At 37.7% G+C, this 24516-nt stretch overlaps 1 protein-coding gene across 3 annotated transcripts in view; it reads left to right on the top strand.

The window, feature by feature from the left end:
- Positions 1-24516, top strand: part of GLIS3 (GLIS family zinc finger 3) — a 491196-nt gene that overhangs the window by 303077 nt on the left and 163603 nt on the right. The window lies entirely within an intron of this gene.

Consider the following 24516-nt stretch of genomic DNA (forward strand, 5'->3'; position numbering starts at 1 on the left):
GTAGGGCCTAGAACAATGCTGGGGCAAGATAATGCAAGCAGGGGTGAGGCCTACTCAGTAGGTGAATTAGTTTTCTGTTGCTGCTGTAACAAATTATCACACATTTAGTGGCTTCAAATAACACAAATTTATTGTCTTAACATATCTGGAGATCAGGAGTCTGAAATGAATTTTACTGGACTTACTGGATGAAAGTCGGAAGGTTCCTTCTGGAGGCTCTGAAGGAAGAATCTGTTTCCTTGACTTTTTCGGCTTCTAGAGGCCACCTGCATTCCTTGGCTTGTGACCTCTTACTCGTGTCACTCTAACCTCTTGCTTCCATTGTCACGTCTCCTACTACTCACTGATCTTCCTCTCTTTGTCTTATAAAGACCCTTGTGGTTGCATTGGGCTCACCCAGATAATCTGGGATAATGATAATCTGTCCATATCAGAAATCCTTAATTTAATCACAGCTGCCAAGTCCTTTTTACCATGTAATGCAACATATCCACAGAGTCTGGGGATAGGAAGTGGATGTTATTACAGGGGCCACTGTTTATAGTATCACAGTGGGACTAGTGAGAACCACCCAGGTGGGCCAGAATAAGATGTGTATGGGAGAGTGGTAGTATTAATACATTTGTCCCACCAAAGGATAGAGACCAGTTTGGGAAGAATGAAGAGGCATCCAGATGGCATAACCACATTATACAGATGATCATTACTTGCTGTCCTGTATTTGTTTTATTGAAAGCTGGTGTCTGCAAAATGCATCATTGAAAGTATTCCTTGGCATGTAATATTCATAAATGGCAGATATGATGACTGACTGCTTACTTAGATGCCTGAAGCTATTTAGAAATTAAAAATTTTAAGAGAAGGCTTAATTTGAAATCTTCCTTGGGAATTTTTTTCCTTTTAAAGAAAATGAACAGTAAGTAAACATGTTTACAAACACAGCTTCACGTGGGAGAGACCAAAAAGGAATACTTTCATTAACATTTTCCATTAATACAACTTGTGTTATTGTTTGATATTGTGTGGTATAATGAATCTGAATTTTAATTGGTTGGCTAAATTTATTTGTTTCTGGAAATTCTATGAGAATAATTAAAATACACCCATTAAGATAAACATTGGCTGTTTTTTCCTTAGGTAAACTTTAGTCTTTGACAGGCATATACAATTTACAGCCTTAAAAAATAATAGACAAAAGCCATTGAAAGCATGATTCATTGCCAAAAGATTTTTTTTTGAATAAGAAACGGATCATTATTCTTTCTCTCTTAATTTGTTCATTTATTCGTCAGACATAATTTAAGGATATGCAACATGCCAGGGATTGTAATCAGTATGAAGAACACTGACATGACTATGAGTAGATTGCAAGCTGTTTGAGGGTAGGAAGTAGGGCTTACTCGTGATAAATTTAGTGCCTGGCACAGTGCATGACGTAAAATTAACACACAGGAAATGTTGGTTTAACTGAGCTGAAAACACAGCTCCTGGCTTCAAAAATCTCACAGGCAAAGGAGGAGAGACATATAAATAGAAAAATTGGCATATAGCTTTGTGAAAGTACGGAGGAGAGAGTGACCATCAGGATAATCAGGGAAGACTCCACTGAGGAGCTGCCATTTGCTGGTTTTGGAAGTGTAGGAAGTGGCCAGATTGAGACAGGAGGAGCACATGCCTGGCAGAGGGAGCTGCAGGTACTTAGCTCAGCTATGGGCTTGGGCATCTGATAATTCGGTGTGTCACTATAATGCAGGTGAGTGGCAGGGAGGAAGCTGCAAAGGTAACTGGAGGGCTGATGGGGAAGATTCTAGTTTGCCTTGCTAGAAGTTAGATTTTGTCCTGAAAGCAGCAGGGAGCCACTAGAAGCTTTTAGGCAGAGGACTAAGAAAATAACCTTTTCTTTTTCTTTAAACAAACTTTGGGTGTAGATACATTTCCTACCCTCTGGTAGATAAATGTATTTTACCTACCAGAGTGAATATAACATATGTATATTTTAAGTAAGAAAAATAAAATAACACTGATGAATCCAACATCCAACTTCAGAGACAGATGATTCTCGATCTCTTAGAATCTTGCGTCTCTTTCACAAATCCTCTCTCTTCTCTCCTTAGAAGACATTACTACTTTAATTTTCTTTTTGTATTAACAATTTTCTTGCTTTTCCTTAAAGTTTTACCACACATATAGGCATCCTTAAAAATACATTGTTTGATTTTGCCTGCTTTTGAAGCGTATATAATAGGATCCTACTAAATATATTTCTTCTATAATTTCCTTTCATCACTCAGCATTGTTTTCAAGAGTTATCCATGTTGATGTGTGAAACTATGGATCATTGATTTTTTACAGCTATGGGATATTTATCAAGTAATTATACCAAATTTTATTATTCATTTAACCATCATGGATATTTGGATTTTTTCAAGTTTTTCTTACTCTGAGTAACATTGTTCTGATCACTTCTATACTTGTTTACTGGAAGCGTATGTATGAGAGTTTCCCTTGGAGAGAAATCACTCTTTTGTACCTTTTGCATATATTAATGGTCCTGTTTATGGGACCCCTATTCTTATCCGTTTCTCTATTTTTCTATCCCCACACTTAAATATTGCATTGCATAATGACTATGTCTTCTTATTTGATGGGGCAAGTCCCCCAGCCCTGTTCTTCTTTAAAACTCACTTGGCTGTTCTTAGCTATTAATTCTTCCATATTCATTTCAGGATAAGCTCATTAAGGTCCTTGAAATATCCTGTTAAGATTTTGGTTAGAGTTTATTAAATAGGTAGATCAATTATAGAATCATTGACAGGTTTACAATAGTGACTCTTCCTATTGAATATGGTGCCCATGAATATGCTTTGTCTCTTAATTATTATCTTTGTTAATGTCTTTCAGTAAACATTTATACATTTATTATTTAAAAATCTTATACAATTTTTGTCAGTTTTTCCCCCCATGGTATATTATACATTTTCATTATTGTTTTATACATGGTAACTTTTAAAAATTTAATGTTAAACTCTCATTGCCGGTGCATAAAAATACAACCTTTCTTTTAAAAAAGCGCTCTTGGAGAATCTAGAAAAACAAGCATTCAGACTCATTGCTAGTGAGAATGCAAAATGATTACAACTTCCATGGAGGGAAATTGCGTACACATCTTTATCCTTCCAGCTAACAATTTCACTTTTAAAGGTTTACCTTGATGAAACACCTCTACAAATATGAAAAAACAGCAGGATCAGTTATTTGTTGTAGTAGTCTTTGTAGTAGCAGCATATTGGAAACCCAAATCTACAACTACAGAGATTGGTTCAATAACCGTGGCATAGCCATACAGCTGAATACTGTGAAGCTGTAAAATTATGAGGAATATTTCTATAAGCTGATATGGTGTGATATCCAGGATAATTGTTAAATGGAAATAAGCAAGGTACAAAAGAGTAAGTATTTTATACCACCTTTTTTTTTTTTACGGAAAGAAAGGGAAGTAACTCTGTGTATGCGTGTGTGTATATCTTGGTATTTATTTGCTTAATTTTGCAAAAAGACATACAGGATACCATAAGCCAAAAGGTAATAAAAAGGTTGACCAGATGGTGTCAGTGGTAATTGTATTGAAAGTGATAATGATTGGAGAATACCTACTTAAATAGTTTTGACTTTTGAACCTATATATTTTAATAAAGTATTATATTATTAATAAAATATTATTAATATTTAATATTATTTTTAATAAAAATAAAATTAAAACCATAAAGGATAAAAATAGTAAACCTTAAAACTGAATGGAAACAGAAAGAAAAGAATTCTAACTGTATATCAAATAGATTACCTAGCCACAGAGCAATTAATTAATTCACACTATTTTTAAGCATAGTGCTCTGAATATACATTTTTATGGCACAAATTTTAAGGACAAAAAATTGGCAAAGAAATCTTAAACTCTGCTTACTAAGTTTATTGTTAATGTCAGTATTTATATTGTAATTATTAAAAATATATACAGTAATATAAAGTAGGTAAGTACATTAATGTAATTCTAAACCACAGTTTTTACTATAAAAGAGGTGTAAATATAAACGTAAGAAAAACTCTGTGATATATTTGAATTGACTCTATTAAATAATTGGTGATTTCAAATAATATATTTCCTAGCTCTGTGCATTGAAGGTGCCTGGAGAATGATACCTCATTAACAATATACACATTCAGCACTAATGTCTTGATTTCTAAGTATCATTTTCTACCCAAAGGAAACAGTACTTTTTATAGACATGGCTGCTTCCAGATCTGGATTAGGGAAAGACTAAAATGAGTCTAGATCATCTTTTTGGAGCAAAAAGCGAGGAGATGCTCAAAGAGTAATGGGAATCATGTCATAAAGATGCTTGAGCTGGCCTAAAGGATTTCCACAGGAATGTAAGGCAATTTAAGCACCAAAAAGAACAGTGACAATAATGGATTATCACATAATGATAAAAAAGAAATGAATGAAGCTTCTTCAAACTCTTAATTCTGATAATTTGCATTTTCTGTAGGGGTTTTATGTATAAGATTATATAATCTATATGCGTTTATTTTTATGGCTTTTTTTCTAATCCTGATGTATTTTATTTCTTTTCCTTATCTTACTGTATAAACTAGAACTTCCGAGGTGATGCTGAATAGAAATGCTCATAGCATAACTCTTTTTCTTATTCCTATTTTCTTTAAAGACATTTAAAGAAATATTTCCCCACTAAGTTTGATGTTTGCTACATATTTTTAACAGGTTAACAAGTTCCTTTATGCTTCATTTGCTATTTTTTTTTATTCCTGTAGAGATAGTCGTGTGATTTTCTCTTTGATTTCTCAGTGGCATGATCAATGAATCTTACTTTCCTAGAAAAATGTTCAACTTGGTCATGATGTATATATTTTTAACATATATATTGAATGAGTTAATTTGCCAATATTTTTCTTAAGATTTTGGCAGTATAGTCATGAGTGAGGATCATATAAAATGTTCATTTCTTGTCCCATTTCTATTTTCTGATAGATTTTATGTAAATTTGAACTTTTCTGTTTATTGAATGTCACAGCTCAACTTTTATTTTATTTTATTTTTATTTTTATTTTTTTCTTGAGACGGAATTTTGAGTTTTGCTGTTCTTGCCCAGGATGGGGTGCAATGCAGCGATCTTGGCTTACCTCAACCTCCACCTCCTGGGTTCAAGTGATTCTCTGGCCTCAGCCTCCCAAGTAGCTGCGATTACAGGCATGCACCAACATGCCTGGCTAATTTTGTATTTTTAGTAGAGACGGGGTTTTTCCATGTTGGTCAAGCTGGTCTTGAACTCCGACCTCAGGTGATCTGCCTGCCTCAGCCTCCCAAAGTGCTGGGATTACAGGCGTGAGCCACTGCGCTCGGCCGCAACTCAACTTTTTTTGTTATTTCTTCCTTCTACTATTTCAGGTTAGTTTTGCAGTTTTTTTCCTAACTCCTAAGTAAACAATTTTTTATTTACTACCATAACCATATCAGGTTATGAATTTCCTTTGAAAAACTGCTTTAGCTGCTTCCTACAAGTTTTGACATTTCAACATACACTTTTAATGTAACAAAAAGTAAAGTTAATCAGTATCGTTACCTTTATCCCAAACAACACTTTAACTCAACTCACGCCCCACCAGAATGTCACCCCATCCTCCAGAATGTATCTATATATTTTGATCTCACAAATTATACCTTAATGTTATTATTTTAATGGTGAATATTTTATTTGCCCATATTTTTCGTTTTCTTTGGTCTCCGTTCTTTGTTTTATATCTGAACTTACTTCTGAGATATTTTTTCTTTTTTCTGAAGGACATCTTGTAGACGTTCCTTTAGTGAGAATCTGTCAGTTTTTATTTTTCTGAAAGCATTTTTATTTCATTCTTGCTCTTGAAAGGTATTTGTAAATTGCATGCAATTCTGATAGTTATTTCTCACAGCATTTTGAAGATGTGATTCCTCCTGATGTTGCTGTTGAGTGCAATTGTCATTATTTTATTAACTAATGTGACTTTTCTTTTAGGCTGCATTTAAGGTCACCCTTTTATCTTTGTTTTTTGGTTTTTTTTTTTTTGCTACAGTGAACTTGTTTTTATTAGTCTTGCTTAGAATTTATTAAGATTCCTAAAATCTAAAAGTATTGTGTCTTTTTGAATTCAGGAAAGTTCTTATTCATTCTTTTTCAAAATGTTGCCATTCCTCCGTCACTGTATTATCACCTCCTGGAACTCTGATTTAGCAGGCTATTATGTGTTTTATATCTACCTTCTGTGCCTTTTAAACTGTCCTTCATATTTTTTTCTCACTTTGTCTCTTTGTTGCATTCCACTTAATTTATACACAACCATTTTCAAAGTTGCTAAGTCTCTCTTTAGCTGTGTCGTCTCCACTGTTTAATTCATAAATTAAGCTTTTTAAAATAATTACATTTTTTATTTTTAGAAGTGGATTTTATTTTTTAAAACTTCTTGGTCAATTTTTACAGCTTCTCCTTTCTTTGTTATGCATTCATTTTTCTGTTTTCTTTTTTAAAAAAATTATTTATACTTATATATCTGATATTTCCATACTTACACATAGCTGATCATCTTTTCAGTTATTTTCTACACTGTGTTTTCTACTGGCTGTTTCTGCTATTATTCAGGGTAGTAGTTTTTAGTATAAGCTGCCATTATTTAGAACCTTATCTTTGGGAATTCCTTGAGACCTAGGTTTAGATGCATTCTTCCATGGAGTAGTTGTCATTGTTGCTACCTAAAGCCTAGAGACTATATTAACTCTATATGAATTTAAACTAAAATATCAGCTTTTGAGTGTTTTGGACCACATGAGAAACATGAATTCAGGATTCAAACCCAGGTTTTGTGGTTAAAAATCCTTAAGAGACTCATTTTTCCCTTCCCCACCAAGAGCCAAGACGTCTTTGCCAACTGCCTCACTCTGTAGGTCAGGTTTTGTTCCTTCTAGTTTATTTGCTGACTTTGTTGCCATGAAGAAGTTCTTGCTTTGTGAATGTGGATGTCTGTTTAAACTCAAATCCAAATCTAGACCCATACTTTGATTCTTCTTCTCAACTGGCCCCTTAGAAGCCAAGCTCTAGGGTACCTGAAATTGTTAGAATAGCCCCAACTCTTGCTCTCTGCTCCTGATTGCTGGGCTTTTTGTTTGTTTGCTTGTATCTGGCCTCTGAGGCATTCCCTCACTTTATCTCTAGGTCCGCCTTGCATTAAAAAAGAGATTCTTTTAAACACTTTAGCCGCCATTTTTAGATGTGCTGCAGCAGAAGTGGTTTCTCAGAACATTTCATTTGCCATATTTCTGGGGACAGAAGTAAATAAGGAATCAGTTTTGATTTTGAAAAAGACAGTGTTGGTGGCAGGGTTGAGCACAGGCTGACATCAGGGAGAGGCTAGAGGTCAGGAGACAGGTTTTAGTAGTGATAATTTATTCACACAGTAATGTAGAAATTCCATGTAAATACTTAGATCTCATTATACAGGCAAATTATGCAAAAACTCAAAAATATATTTTAATAATTATTGGTTATGGAAATAGTTGTTTACTCCTTGTGGTGTTTTAAGGTAGGTTTGTGAGTCAAAGCTTATTTTCAGTCTCCCTTTAAAGAAGACACACGCTTGCCACATCCTGAGTGAGAAAAATAAATCCCAAATCAAGATGCAGGTGTCAAAACTGCAGTCTCTCTTGCCAGCATTCCTTATTTGCCAAATATTTTCAACCTAAAGAGGGCACCTGTGCCTGTTCTAGGCCATGGGCTGTACTGTGGAATGGCAGTGAAGTAGCTTTGTATTTTTCAATGTAAAGGGTAATGAGACCGTAATGAGAATGGCTGCATCAGTTTCATAGATCCAACAGGTGCTTTTATAAAGGCAGATTTATATAATCTGAAGAGAAACCAGAGTAAAAAGCTGGTGGTTCTTTGGAACAGCGGTTCTCAAAGTGTGGTCCTAGACCATGGAACTTCTATAACAGAGAAAAAAATGACAATTTTTGTGACACCAGCAGTAATACAACAGTAGGCCAGTAGTAATCTAGCAGTAGGCCAATATTAGATGAATTATGGTATAGCCATTTGCTGAAATCATGCAATCATCAACGTTATTTAATAATATTTAGTAATGAGAATGCTTATGATAGAAAGTTTAAATGAATGTTGATATATACAAACAAACAAAAATGCTTATGATGGCATATGTAGGCATGTGTGGACATTTATTAGGACCCTAGGGAATTCCGTACTTGTCCCTGGAAATACATGAAAATGATGTATGTTAGTTTTCCTCAGATAGTGGATTTATTGTGGATTTTTACATATACATGAAATGTACATATACATTCACACTTATACATATTTCTGAATTGTCTATATGATAAAAAGTTTATAATATTTGACTTAGTACTAATAGTATTTTATTAACAAATTTCATAAAATACTACTAATATTAACAAGAAAATAAGCTACTTTTAAAGCGGTAGTTGAATTCCACTCAATTTCAGGCTTCAGAAGATTAAAGATTACACCTGCCTCTCTGACTTCCCTTGGAACTGTCAGGGGAAACGGCAGTACAAAGAGATCCTGATCTGACAGATGGCATGAGGCGATGGCAGAGTCAGGTATGTTGTCAGTGGGTTTTAATCTGGGGTATTTGCAGGCCAGTTCATGACACTGTTGACTGGCCATGAATCTTGAAAGCTTGAGAGCTGGAGTGAGAACACAGGAAATGCAAAAACCTTTTTCCCCACGATCCTGTAGCTCAGAAAATCCCCAACATCTGGCTCACGTGTAAAGCCAGGAAAGGTATGATTTACCCTGGCAGCCGGCCTTACTGAGAGCCTTAGCTGGTTGGCTCCATGTCACACAAGAAAAACACTCTATAAGGATTTGCTGAGGATTTTATTCACAAGTAGAAAATCTTCATACACCTCAGATGAAACTAAAGAAAATTTTGTATGATACCTCCTGGGGGATAAAAGTGTTTGACCTTATCAGAATTGGTCATGGTAGAGATTATTAGATGTCACGCTGTCTGATTTTTTGTTTTCCACCAGCCAAATTAAAACTGGAAAAATATTGAGAGAGGAATACCTTTATGAAGGTAGTGAAGACACTGTTAATTTTTTGTTTTTACTCTTATGATGAAAATTTACAAAAAATTGTCAAAAGTTGAAAAAACAGTTCCATTGAATATGTCCATCATCCAGCTTTAACACTGTTTACTCCTTAGTAATGGAAATACAGTTGTTCATATTGAGTTTCTGGGAATAACTGTACCAACTCTATCCCATAAACAACCATCTCCTCCTTTACACTGAGAAGGATTTGGTTTAGTACCTCTGTGCAGTCACTGTTTACCCATGAGGAAGGAGGGAAATGCAGTTTTTTTGAACTCTTCTCAGCAGAACCTTTAACAAGGAAACACGTTTCTTTATTTCCCTCATTCCCAAGAGAAGCAACTATCATTACATAGACAACTCATTTTTATTATTTCCCTTTATTTCCTTTCTTTACTTTTCTTTCACATTTCGTATGACTGAAATGAATCACTTTTTCCCCAAAAAATTACTTCTGGAAAACATATTTTTTTACACTAAGCATTAGTCTAGGCACCGTATAAAGTGAAAATAAATGCCACTACTCCTTGTCCTCCAAATGTTACATTCTAACATCATTCGTTGTGAGTGTGACAGCAACAGACAGAGCTGCCCTAAAGCAGAGTTTTAAATGGGGAATCTTATTTTCTTATTTACTCTATATTATAAAATCTGACTTCAGTTTGTCTAAAAGTAATTGGCCTTAAGATACAGTGTCTCATTTAAAAATTCAGCCTACTGGCCGGGTGCAGTGGCTCACGCCTGTAATCCCAGCACTTGGGGAGGCCGAGGCGGGCAGATCACGAGGTCAGGAGATCGAGACCATCCTGGCTAATACAGTGCAACCCCGTCTCTACTAAAAATACAAAAAATTAGCCGGGCATGGTTGCAGGCGCCTGTAGGTCCCAGCTACTCAGGAGGCTGAGGCAGGAGAATGGCCTGAACCCAGGAGGCGGAGCTTGCAGTGAGCCGAGATAGCGCCACTGCACTCCAGCCTGGGCAACAGAGTGAGACTCTGTCTCAAAAAAAAAATAAATAAATAAAAATAATATAACAGTAACCCCAAGATAAGCAACAGTTAAAATATGAAAGTATAATTAAACAAAAATGAAAGTATGAATAGTTCCATCGATTACCATGTGAAGTATGGCAAATTAAGATATAGGAAGTTAAGACTCCGAGACGTGTTTAATTTTTCTGAGTTTCCCAGCATATTAAGCCTCCAAATGAAATCACAACTTCAGCTGCTATGTCCAGACTTTTTAATTGATTCATTTTGTTTTATTTCTGCTGTCTCTTTTACTTACTAATGTCTCTTCAGACTTGCACCCAGTGACATCTGCTATGAACCTTTTTTTTTGTTTTTTTGTTTTTTTCTATCTTCATTAAAGAGGCTTTGAGGGGAAAGTAAAAGTAAAGGTCAAAACGGACATTTGTCTTAATGATGGCTACTATTGTACCCATTTGTCCACATATCTCCAAGGCATCTCAATAAAGTGCCTTCCCATTTTAAATGCAAGCACAGCTTCCTCCTACAATATGTCTGGCAGGTGACTCCTTTTTACCTAACATTCTCTCCCTACAAGTGGTTGCAGGAGCTGGGTGTTTCTGCTGCTATTCTGAGAGCAACCTTTTGCTTGAGAATTAGTTGTGATAAAGAGACTCTAAGGTGCTTCTCAAGTCCCGTAGCCCTAATTTTTGACATCAGAAACATCAGTCTGATTCCTGGCTAAACAAAACTGCTTCACTTTGACATTCCGTATTTCAAAGAACCCCTTCGTTGGTTAGGCCTGTTTTTCAAAATTGAGGGCATGCTTGATGTCAGGGATGAACCTGTATATTTTTGAAGAGAGGGAGAAAATCAGTTCTATCATTAAATTTGTATGAAATATAATTTGTAGAAAATTTAGCACTTTTAAATACTAAAATATGCATATGTTTGGCTATTTGAAAACTAATTCCAATGTTACGACTGCACAGTTTCAGGTTAGTTACACCCTCGGCTGTCTGAGTGTCAAGTTTTGCTTCCCTCTTCTGTATAGTAGAAGGCAAGGGCTATTTTAGAGGGAAATTTTAAGAAGTAGGGAGTCACACAATCCTAAGGGTGCCAGGAAATTTCTGTTCACCCTACAGAGCCAGAATATTGTAAACTCCTACTTAATGGGAACTTCTTTCGCATGCCACAGATTAAATTGCCAGAAAGGTTAGGGATGCATGAGGTATGAGTTTGTTCCTCATTTACTTATCAACGCTACTTGGTTTCTTTCCATCATGAGCCAAGGACTGTGCCAGGTGCAGATCTATCTTTGGTGAAGGAAACATGCGCCGTTGCTGTGTGCAACTTAAGACCTGTTGGTATCAGTAATTGCCAGTTGATTGATAGGATGTTTGCTAGTATCTACCTTCCTCGGAATGATTCTAATATTATGTTAATGTAACATTCCCTCCCCTTGCTCTTATGAAATCGTGGCTTTTTGGTGATGATTAACGGAATGATGAAGAATTATGCAAAAAAGCAGCTTGCCCATGGCTCTTTCCACATTGTACAGCAGGCCTTGGTTGTCACATGCCATGTTTGAAAATGAACTTCATGGTAGAAATATTTCCTGGTTTCATCATTCACATTGTGACAGCCTTCAAATGTTTGTTGAGATAATTGTAAATTCACAGGCACTTGTGAGAAGTAATAGAGAGAGAGCCCTTGTACACATTAGCTAGTTTGCCCCAATGTTAGTATTTTGCAAAACTCTACAGTTATGGTATCAACCTGAATATTGAACTTGATACAAATCATGACCTATTCAGGCTTCCTCACTTATGTACTCGTGTGTGTGTGTGTGTGTGTGTGTGTGTGTGTAAGTTCTATACAATGTGTTGCTAGTGGAGTTTCTTGGGTTCACCATCACAGTTGAGATACTAAGCATTTCCAACACCACTAATATCTATCCTATTTCCCTTTCATAAATACATCCACCTACTTCCTGTACATGCCATCCCTAACCTTCCTGGCAACCACTTATCATCTTTCCTCTAGTACTAATTTTTTTCATTTAAGAAATGTTGCATACATGGCCTTATACAGTATGTAACTTTTTCGGATTGGCTTTTTCACTCAGCTGAATTCACTGGAGATTCATCCAAGTTTCCCTGTGTTGTATTCCTTTTTATTGCTGACTAATATTCCATGGTATGTTTATTCCACAGTAGTTGACATCTGCCTGGTGAGAGACATCTGGGCTGATTGTAGTTTAAGCTATTACAGGTAAAACTGCTATGAATATTTGCAAACAGTTCTTTGTCATAACATAATTTTCATTTCTCTGGATAATTACCTACTACTACAATTACTGGGTCATATGGTAATTTTATGATTAGTTTTATAAGAAAACTGTTTCCCAGAGTGCCTGTACCTTTTCACATTTCTATCAGCAGTGTATGAGTGATCCAGTTTCTTCACATCTTTGCCAGTATTTGGTATTGTCACTCTTTTTAATTTTTAGCCATTCTGATAGGCATGTAGTAATATTTCATTGTAGTTTTAATTTGCCTTCCCCTGATGGTTAGTGATGTTGAACATCTTCTCATATGCTTATTTACCATCTGTATATCCTCTTTAGTAAAATATCTGTTCCCATTTTCTATTTGGATTGCTTGTTTTATTACTATTGAGTTTTGAGATTTTTTATAATATAATTTATTTACTGGTCCTTAGTTGGATATGTGGTTTGCAAATGTTTTCCCCAGTCTTTTTGTATTTTCTTCTTCTTCCCATAAGGTTTCGCCAAACAAAAGTTTTTAGTTTTGATGAGAACAAATTTATACATTTTATGGATCATGGTTTTGGTATCAAGTCTAAGAAGTCTTTGCCTAACTCTAAATCCTAACAATTTGTTTCTGTGTTTTTTTTTTTTGTTTTCCTAAAAGTTGTATGGTGCTGTTTCTCACATTTAGGTCTATATTCCATTTAGAGTTCATCTTCATATAAGGTATGAGGTTTAGGTCAAGATTCTTTTTCTTTTTTTTTTCGTCTATGCATGCTTGATGGCTCCAGCACCAATTGTTGTAAAGACTGTTCTTCCTTCACTGAATTGATTATACATCTTTGTCAAATATCAGTTGAGCATATTTATGTGGGCCTGTCTGGGTTGTCTATTCTGTTCAGTCGATCTATGTATTAATTCATCAATACCACATTGTCTTGATTACTGTAGCTATACATTAATATAGGGCTGTGCCTTTTCATATAAATTTTGAGTGAATTATGGGAACCTCACTTCCATTTAGGTTTCTTTACCTTTCCCATTTTTATCGTCTTGAGTATCAAGTGGTATTATAACGTTTATTTCAATCATGAACATAACAGTAAATTTGCTTTTTTCATTGTATCTTCTTCCTTCTTGATACGCCAGGATTCCTTCCTTTATCATTTCCTTTCTGGTGGAAGATCTTTGTTTAGTCAGTCTTTAAAGGTGGGTCTGCTAGTGACAGAGTCTTTTTCTACATTGAGAATATTTTTTATTTTTTATTTTTTATTTTTTTCATTTCTGAAGGATAGTTTCTCTGAATATAAACTTCACAGTTGACAAGTCTGTCACCACTTGAAACCGCTTGATTCTGGACTCCATGGTTACAGATTAAAAAGCCCAGTCATTAGCTTGATTGTGGTGAATATTTCACATCGTATACATATACCAAATCATCAAGTTGTAGACCTTAAATATATAAAATTTTAATCGTCGCTATACCTCAGTAAAGCTGGAGGGAAAATGTGCTGTCATTGAATTGATGTTCATGTATCGTTTTTCTCTGGATTATTTCAAGATCTTCTTTCTCCTTAGATTTTAAATTTTTAATTATGATGTGTTTTAGTGTATATTTTCCTGAGTTTATCTGGTTTGGATTCACTGTTTTTTGAATCTGTAGGTTTATCTTTTTTTTTTTTTTTTTTTTTGCCAAATCCAGGGAGTTTTCATCCATTATTTCTTTTCTTTTTTTTTTTTTCAAACGTTTTTCCATTCTTGTCGCCCAGACTGGAGTGCAATGGCATGATCTTGGCTCACTGTAACCTCTGCCTCCTGGGTTCAAGTGCCTGCCTCAGCCTCCTGAGTAGCTGGGGTTACAGGTGCCCACCATAACGCCCAGCTAATTTTTGTATTTTTAATAGAGACAGGGTTTCACCATGTTGGCCAGGCTGGTCTTGAACTCCTGACCTAAGGTGATCCACCTGCCTCGGCCTCCCAAAGTGCTAGGATTAAAGGCGTGAGTCACTGCACCCAGCCCATTATTTCTTTATATACGCTTTCGGTTCTACTCTCTTTCTTCTCTTCTGGAACTCTGATGATACAAATGCTGGGTCTTTTGCTAGTGTCCCACAAGTCCCTGAGGAGCTGTTAATTTTTTTTCTCATTATGTTTGCCTTTTTTGTTGAAATTGGGTAAATTTTATTGTCCTGCCCTCAAGTCCACTAATTTTGTCCTCTCTTACCTGTACTGTTGAGCCCTTCCAGCAAGTTTTAAAATCTCTATTACTATTATTTTATTATTATAATTTATGCTTTTCATTTTTTGTAGCTTCCATTTCTTTTCTGGAATTTTCTAATTTTTTCCATTTGTTTCAAAAGAATTTGTAATTCATTGTTGAAGCATTTTTATGACAGCTGCTTTAAAATCCTTTTCAGATCATTTCAAGATCTAATTCTTCTGATCCATTTTGGTATTGGCATTAGTTGACTGTCTTTTTTTACTCAAGTTGTGATTTTTTGGTTCTTAGTTGATGGGTGATTTTAAATTATATCCTGCACATTTCATATGTTTGGAAACTCTGGGTTGCATTCCAAACTTCTACTTTAGCAGGCAGACACCCTGTTAAGTTTAGCACGTGGGTCTTTGCCTACTTTAGTGGGCTGTGCTTCCAAGGGCAGTGGTTTTCAAAGCATTTACTATTTTTGGTTGGCTCAGTTTATTGGATGCTGCTGGGGCTTCCACTGGTCCCTACTGGTACTGCCTGAGGGGGTAAAAGGGCTTCACAGTCAGGCCACCAGATGACTTTCAGTGGAGGAGGCCTGTGGTGAGATTTCCCTGCCAGTGCCCCTGCTCTCAAGACATTTAATAGTTAATTAGGAGAGCAGTCGTTTGCCTCTGGAGAATAGCTTATATGAATTGAGAATCCGTTGGTACAAATGGAACTGGGGAAGAAAGGTCAGAGGGCAGAATTAATGCTGATAGAAAAGTATTCCTAATTGTACACGGTTTTCATAAATCTGCTTGAGAGATCACAATGGGGGTGGTGAGAAGGGAGTGGAATTCTGTGAATTATTATGACACAAGGAAGCTTCAGTCCATATTTAGAATTTAATTCATAGTGATCATCAGAGCCATGCAAAATTATCTACAGTTGTATCCGTGCCTTTATTTTTCAGTCATGATGGACTCCTAAACTGCTCAGTGAACACATTTACATCTTCTCTGCTCATGAGAGGTATTAGCAGAAGACAGAGGGTATCTTGTTGGAGAAAGTGCATGCCTGCAATGTAGACATGCAAAACATCACTGTTCACCAAACCCACTGGTTCTAAGATATTGAAAATGCATTTTGTAGTTTTAATTTTCTATGAATTATTCTATAATTTAACTAAAGAAGACTTCCTTTTTCTTCAGGAAAGTCCTTCTTGACTATTTCTTGCTAAATTTCTTTTTAATTAGCATGACTGATTTATTTCTCTTCTTTTTCTCCACAAATGAATTTTTAATTGACGTGGGTAGAACAAACTACGTAGTTTATAGATTAGCAATATTATAAAGTTTTAATTTTAACTGGGAATGGCAGGAACTAGAGGGAAAGTAACTTTTACAAAAGTAGATTGTTCCATCACAAAATCGTCTGAGTTTGTGCAAAATGCTCCTAACACAGATGACCTCTGCTTCTGTTGAATGTTGCATATGAGGAAAACTTCTTTCCCAATCTTAGATTTCTCACATGAGCTAAAACTTTGCTTCCTTTGCTAAAATTTTTTATTACTTGAAACATCTCTTCCTATTACTAACTGACACTGTTTCTTAGAAAATACTGAATCTAGTAGTAGCTGTTGTATATCCACACAATCTGTGGTAGAAGATGGCATTCTAGAGAGGAGCATACATCTGCCTTCTGGTCCCAAATATTCATGTACTGAGAAGCAATGCTTTGTAATTAATGATTCCTCAAACTGTAGAAGTTTCATTCTGACAGGACACTTGTATTTAATTTTGACTGGGGCTGGGTGCAGTGGCTTACACTTGTAATCCCAGCACCTTGGGAGGCTGAGGCAGGCAGATTGCCTGAGCTCAGGAGTTTGAGACCAGTCTGGGCAACATGGTGAAACCCTGTTTCTACTAAAAAATACAAAAAACAATTAGCCAGGTGTGGTAACACACACCTGTGGTCCCAGCTACTCAGGAGGCTGAGGTGGGAGGATTGCTTGAGACTTGGAGATGGAGGTTGCAGTGAGCCAAGCTCTTTACTGCACTCCAGCCTGGACAACAGAGCAAGACCCTGTCTCAGTAATAATAATAATAATAGTTTTGACTGAAATGGTGAGGAAAAATGGTTTTTTTTTTTTGTGAATTGAGCTCTGTACTAGTCTGTTCTCACACTGCTGATGAAGACATACCTGAGACTGGGCAATTTACAAAAGAAAGAGGTTTAATGGACTTACAGTTCCACATGGCTGGGGAGGCCTCACAATCGTGGCAGAAGGCAAGGAGGAGCAAGTCACATCTTACATGGATGGCAGCAGGCAAAGAGATCTTGTGCAGAGAAACTCCCACTTTGAAAACCATCAGATCTCGTGAGACTCATTCACTATTACGAGAACAATGCAGGAAAGACACAACCCCACAATTCAATCACTTCCTACTGGGTTCCTCCTGCAACATGTGGGAATTATGGGAGTTACAATTCAAGATGAGATTTGGATGGGGACACAACCAAACCATATCATTCTGTCCCTGGCCCCTCCAAAATTTTATGCCCTCACATTTCAAAATCAATCATGCCTTTCCAAGAGTCCCCCAAAGTCTTACCTCATTTCAGCATTAACTCAAAAGTCTGTAGTCTAAAGTCTCATCTGAGACAAGGCAAGTCCTTTCCGCCTGTCAAATCAAAAGCAAGTTACTTACCTCCTAGATACAATGGGGGTACAGGCATTGGGTAAATACAGCCGTTCCAAATGGGAGAAATTGGCTGGAACAAAGGGGCTACAGGGCCCATGCAAGTCCAAAATCCAGCGGGGCAGTCAAATCTTAAAGCTCCAAAATGATCCCCTTTCATTCCATGTCTCACATCGAGATCACGCTGATGCAAGAGGTGTGTCCCCATGATCTTGGGCAGCTCTGCCCCTGTGGCTTTGCAGGGTGTAGCATCCCTCCCGGCAGCCTTCATAGGCTGACGTTGAGTGTCTGCGACTTTTCTAGGTACACAGTGCCAGCTGTCAGTGGATCTACCATTCTGGGGTCTGGAGGACGATGACCGTCTTCTCACAACTCCACTAAGTGGTGCCCTAGGAGGAACTCTGTTTGGGGGCTCCAACCTCACCTTTCCCTTCTGCACTGCCCTAGCAGTCAGTCCCTAGACTGTACACAGCACAGGGACCCTGGGCCCAACCCACAAAACCACTTTTTGCTCCTAGACCTCAGGGCAAGTGATGGGAGAAGCTGCCATGAAGACCTCTGACATGCCCTGGAGACATTTTCCCCGTTGTCTTTGGGATTAACATTTGACTCTTCATTACTTATGCAAATTTATGCAGCCAGCTTGAATTTCTCCTTAGAAAATGGGATTTTCTTTTCTATCGCATTTTCAGGCTACAAATTTTCCAAACTTTTATGCTCTGCTTCCCTTAGAAAACTGAATGCCCTTAACAGCACCCAAGTCACCTCTTGAATGCTTTGCTGCTTAGAAATTTCTTTCGCTAGATACCCTAAATCATCTCCCTCAAGTTCAAAGTTCTACACATCTCTATGGCAGGGGAAAAATGCCACTACTCTCTTTGCTAAGACATCACAAGAGTCACCTTTGTTCCAGTTCCCAACAAGTTTCTCATTTCCATCTGAGACCACCTCAGCCTGCACTTAATTGTCCACACCACTCTCAGCATTTTTGTCAAAGACATTCAACAAGTCTTTAGGAAGTTTCAAAATTTCTCATATTTTTTTGTCTTCTTCTGAGCCCTCCAAACTGATCCAATCCCTGCCTGTTACCCAGTCTTAGAGCCGCTTCCACATTTTCAAGTATCTACAGTAGCGCCCCCCTCTACTGGTACCAATTTACTGTATGAGCCTGTTCTCATGCTGCTGATAAAGACATATCAGAGACTGGGCAATTTACAGAAGAGGTTTAATGGACTTACAGTTCCACATGGCTGGGGAGGCCTCACAATCATGGCAGAAGGCAAGGAAGAGCAAGTCATGTCTTACGTGGATGGCAGCAGCAAAGAGAGAGCTTTTGCAGGGAAACTCCCCTTTTTAAAACCATCAGATCTTGTGAGACTCATTCACTATCAAGAGAACAGCACAGGAAAGACCTGCCCCATAATTCAATCACCTCTCACTGTGTTCCTTTCATGACACATTGGAGTTGTGGGAGTTACAATTCAAGATGAGATTTGGGTGGGGACACAGCCAAACCACATCAAGCTCCATGTACAGGAAATATAACAAGTGCAAGAGAATGTTGTTTCTTGGCCAAGAGACCCTCAATCAGTGTCCTTCACTTTCATTTTCACTCTAGTTTCTTCTAATTCTAGGAATTATGGCTTCATTTGTGCTTATATTTAAGAGCCAGTGACCCTATGGTGACTTAGGCCTCAATTATTCTACCTTCTTTCTGGGTAGTTGCCTGAAGCCTTCCATATAGGATGGAGAAAATAAGAGAAGTTGAGATGCAAGTCAACTTTTTTTCTGTTTTGGCGAGAAAAGTTTTGATGAAGAAAAGAGTTTGAAACTATCTGTTGGCTAAAATCAAGTGAGCAGACATGTAGTATCTTGCTAGGCTTGGCCTTTCTGACTGGCCAGAAACAGAAAGGATCTTATAAATTGTATTAGTTTTCACTTATTTTGATATTAAATATATAGCAAATTTTTTCCTGCATTCATGAAGTGATCCAACTTTTGTCAACAAGAGAAAAAAGAAGCTTCTCCTTTGTTTTCCGTCGTGGGCTACTTGTTAAAGAGGAATGCAGTCATTCATATAAACACTGTAGTAAGTAGCAAAAATTTGATCTTTACAATTCCAGATGACTAGAGTTGTAATGAGCTGTGTACAACCTGGTGAGAGTAAGTAGGACTGTACTGGGATAGGGGAAATGTGGGAGAGATGGTGTCTTACTGCCAAGAATGCCTTGGATAGGAGCTGTGTTTAATACAAAGGAGTGAAAAAAGAGACAATAAGAGGCAGTGTAGTCAGATGATCTCTTTTTAAAATTTATGTAGCTATGTAGGAAAAAAATAAAACACAGAGGTAAAGGTACCTCCTGCTGGTAGAGGAAGGGCAAATCATGGGAAAGAATAAATTTGAGAATGTCATGTTCTTTTCTGTTCTCTGCATTAGCAAGCAAATACAATAGCAGTATGTGGAAACAGCAAAGGAATTAAAATGTGCTATTCTTTAAAGGTATAATGAAATTAGACAGGCCAATCCAGCATTTTTTTTTAAATGCTTTGAAATAGCTCTCAGGGTTTTGAATGTCCCATGAAAGCAATTTGCCAAAAAGTGGCTAGGCATCCACCTGGGGAGGTTCTAGTCTTCTGGATCTGCTTGGTAAGGTTATATGATACAAGATGTCTCATGAAAAGTCTCATGAAAAGTATTAGCTATGATGTCTTCCAAAGCCCCCAGAAAACCAGCAACATCATAGCCCCAACCTAAGTCAGAGTTCTTAGGTTGGATTTAGGTTTATCATAAACTATGGATGGCAAGATTCTTTTATGGAGCCTCTAGTGAGAAAACCTTCAAGAAATGTGAATATGTTAGCACAAAGGATGAATATACTAGCTTCCATCTATCTACTCATCCATCCATCCATGCAATGGGCTTTGAATTTTTTATTTGTTCAGAGTGTTGAGAGATGTACCAGCTTTATTAAGTCATCAAGGGGCCATAGACTGCCTTGTATTTTAGTGTGTTTTGTCACCTCTGTTGCAGTGCTGTGTTAATAACCCCGGAAAGAGTTAACTCCCTCCCTCGCACAAAAAAGTGCCGCACATAACTATTTATTAATAAGACATATTTTTAACAGGATATGTAAAGTTAGTTTCTAAGTGCTTCTTGATTTCCAGAATAACAGATACCATGGTAAACTGACAACATTATGAGTAATGTGGCTGTAAACCAGCCCTCAAATGAATAAACATCTTCTTCACACATCGTGGGAAGCAGGGCTGCACCCAGGTTAATAGGATAAAAGTCCCCCTGGCTTCACTCTGTTGAAGGGGAGCCTGGGAAAAATATCAAGTCTTCAGAGTATGACTAGTGGATTCCTCATGACTTTTTGTTGTGTTTTACCTCAGGGATTGAATTTTGGTGCCTGTTCTTGCTCCTTCTCTCTTCTCAGCCAATGCCTTTCAGTTTTATTTGCCCCTTGCCAGTTCCCTGACAGAAGTGACTCTGACATCAGCCCTTGGGTCTCTTTGACTGCTGAACATTTAGTATGCATAGGTTTCCATATCTCAACTCCTACTCCTTGCATTTTAATCTTATTCTTTCAAGTATGGATGAAAGTCAAGGCCTAGGGGACAATGGGAGGGGGATTTCTTTTAGAAATGATTCCACAGTGGGCCAACTTTCCCTGTTGAGTCTAGAAGTTTCCCATGGCCTGTGGATAGGAATTTCTGCTCTCTATATTCAAACCCATGTCTTCCTATCCGTTCTTAGCATCTAGGCCTCTCCCTTGCACCCCACCCCTTCCCCATACAGTTCCAAGTGCCTCCCCCACCTTTCCCAGGGTCTCCTTCTCAATAAAGGTGAACTTTATCCTTTATCCTAACAGACTGTTTAAGGCCTCCTCAGTCTTAAATCCCCCATGATCCTTCTGATCCTCCTGACTTGTGATCTCCCTTCTCTCAATTTTCACTGCCTTCACCTTAATCTCCCAAAACTCTTAACATTGAATTATTCTGTTGGTGTTTCTTATGCTGTCATTTTGTCTCCCCAACAACAATGGTAAGCTGTTTGAAGATAGGAATGAGGTTCTTCTTGTTTTCTTCATTTTTTTAGCTAACAAATAAAAATTATGTCTATTTGTTATGTATGACATGTTTTTTCTTAATATGTATGAATTGTGGAATGGTTAAATCAGGCCTGCTAATGTGAGGGTATTCTTCAGGATGGCTCACAGTGACAGCACAGCTTTGCCCAGCAGTGGGTAGCAACTTGATCAGAGCACTGACTCCATGCCTGTGAGGAGACCCAGTTCATGCCTCCAAGGAGCCTCTGTATTGATGAGGACAGTGAACAAACATGTTAATTTGGCCCCATCTCCCTAATCTCTGTGGAGACCTCTTTTAGACTATTTTGTGATGCTGTCACAACATACCTGAAACTGGGTAATTTATAAAAACAAATTTATTTTTCACAAGCTGGGAAAGTCCAAGATCAAGGCACCCACAGGACTGGTATCTGGTGAGGGCTCTGTCTCTGCCTCCAAGATGGTGCCTTGAATGCTGCATCCTCCTGAGGGGAAGATTGCTGTGTCCCCACATGGCAGAAGTACAGAAGAAAGTGAGCCCACTCTCTTCAGGCCTGTAATTCCAGCACTGTGGGAAACTGAAGCAGGGGGATCACTTGAGGTCAGGAGTTCAAGAACAGCCTGGCCAACATGGTGAAACCCCAAGTCTACTTTTAAAAAATACAAAAATTAGCCAGGCGTAGTGGTGCACACCTGTAATCCTAGCTACTTGGGAGGCTGAGGCAAGAGAATCGCTTAAACCTGGGAGGTAGAGGCTGCATTTAGCTAAGATCGTACCACCTCACTCCAGCCTGCGTGACAGAGCGAGACTCAGACTCAAAAAACAAACAAAAAAAAAGGAATGTGAACCCACTCTCCCACGCCCTTGTTATGGCAGCATTAATCCAGTCCTGGGGGCTCTCCCCACGTTTCGTTAGCCCCAACCTCCCAACACTGTTGCATTGAAGGTTTAGTTTCAACAGGAATTTTGGAGGGGACAAAAACATTCAAACCATAGCAAGGCCTGGCAAAGAAATAAGAAAAGTTTGGTTAAAGTAGCAAGGAAGAAAAAAATTCCTGGATCCTGCTTGAAATTTGAGAGACTGGGATTAGTGATGGACTTGTACCTTACTCATCTGAATCAATTTTGAGCCCTTTAAATCATGAAAATGTAAAATACCCTTAAGCCAGGCAAATTTTAATAAGACACACTCAGACCAGTAGTTGTTCTATCTCTTATGTCTCTGTTTCCTTGAGATGTTCCCTTTTTCTACAACATTTAAGTACTTTCTATGTGTGGCAATATCGACTGATTATAATTTTTCAGGTTCATCTTTCTTATTAAGCTGTAAATTCTGTAAGAGTACTGACCATGCCTCTAACACTACTCATTACTCTTGCTATGAAAACAAATATTTAGGGTCTGGTATCTCTGTGTCACTAACTCTGATGATTTTGTATTTAAAATGCCAGCAAGGTGAATGTCCTAATTGCATTTCTCAGCTTCAGACACAGCCGTAGGTGCCTGGAGCTAATTATATTGCATCCATGAGGCGGGCTAGAGAGGAGATGGGGGTAGAGGCAGTGGAAGGAATTTGGGGTGAGGAAAGCAAAGGTATTTTGCAAAATTTTTCATTCTATAGTTATTGAATGCCCCCTATGTGTCAGAAACTGCTAGTAACCTGAGAGTACAGCTATGAACAACATAAACAAGATCTCTGCCTTCATGGTGCTTGCTGCCGTATGAGAAAGATTGATAGTACAGAATTATTTACTTCACCTGAGAATACAGCTATAAACAACGAAAACAAGATCTCTGTCCTCATGGTGCTTGCTACCTTGTGAGAGAGACTGATAGTACAGAATTATTTGCTTATGATGGGTTAAAAGCAACAAATGAAAAATAACAGGGTGCTTTGAAGCCATATAAGGGGAGGGAGACTTCTATAAGAGTTTCACTGAGAGATCCATCAAGATTCAGCTGGCCTGAAACTAATCTGAAATGTTTTTTCTCAGTGTCAGGGAGAAACACCATTCTCGCGTCAGGAAGAATTTTCCAGCATCAGGAACCAATGGCATATTTATAGCCCCTTTTACGTCAACTTGTCAAACAGCATCTTTAACACAGCCTGCTCCCTAGACGCATCTCATGCTTGTTGCAGGCTGTGATGACATTGAAGCCAGACATTCTGTGGTCTCTGTTTCAGCATAGCAGGGGATGCTGGGAGTTAATCTGCCTGTAGCATATTGTTAGCACAATTGTCCTGAGCAAGTCAAAAGACAATGGGAGTTCTGATTCCCTGGAGTCCAGAGGTACTTATTTGGACAACTGGTGTCATATATAAACCTCTAGACCTTGGAACTAGATGTTGGTAACCGATCAAGAGGCTTAATTTTATGGTCTCATTTGTGTTCTTTGAATGGTGATGATGACATGCAATTTTTTGGACTCTGAATATACCTCCAAGGGTAGATTGTTAGAATTTTTGCCGCATAATAGTATTTTGAGTCTAACTGGGAGGAGTGCAGTGATGCTTAATGTTATTGGAGTGCTCCATATTACAGAAATGTGCACATAAAAAGAGTTGAGACATATTATGTTTCAGGATAATTACATTATTCACAAAATGAAACCTCAAACAGAATATAAACTTGAAGACTATGAAGAAAAGATCAACAAAAAGCCAGCCTTGGTTATGCAGCTACCTGGGCTTATGTAAGTTATCTCAGATCTTCTCTTAGGTAAATTATCTTCTCTTAGATAAATTATTTAGCCTTTTAGACCTCAATGTTCTCATCTACAAAATACCTTTCTTAGAGTATTTGCTTCAAGATTGGGTGTTAGAACCTAGAGCTCAACCTCTTTGCCGTTGCACCCACTGCCCAATGGAAACATTTCTTTGTTTTCCCACAGGTATATAAAAAAGAGAAAGTCCCAGACAGAACCTTCTGTGTCATCATTGCATCTCTCTCTGCATTAGTCTGTTTTCACACTGCTGATAAAGGCATACTTGAGACTTGGTAATTTACAAAGAAAAAGAGGTTTAATGGACTCACAGTTCCACGTGGATGGGGAGGCCTCACAATCATGGCAGAAGGTGAAAGGCACGTCTTACATGGCAGCAGGCAAGAGACAGAATGACAGCCAAGCAAAAGGGTTTTC

Source organism: Symphalangus syndactylus, chromosome 9 (genome assembly GCF_028878055.3).
Source record: "Symphalangus syndactylus isolate Jambi chromosome 9, NHGRI_mSymSyn1-v2.1_pri, whole genome shotgun sequence".
In the NCBI taxonomy this organism is placed as follows: domain Eukaryota; kingdom Metazoa; phylum Chordata; class Mammalia; order Primates; family Hylobatidae; genus Symphalangus; species Symphalangus syndactylus.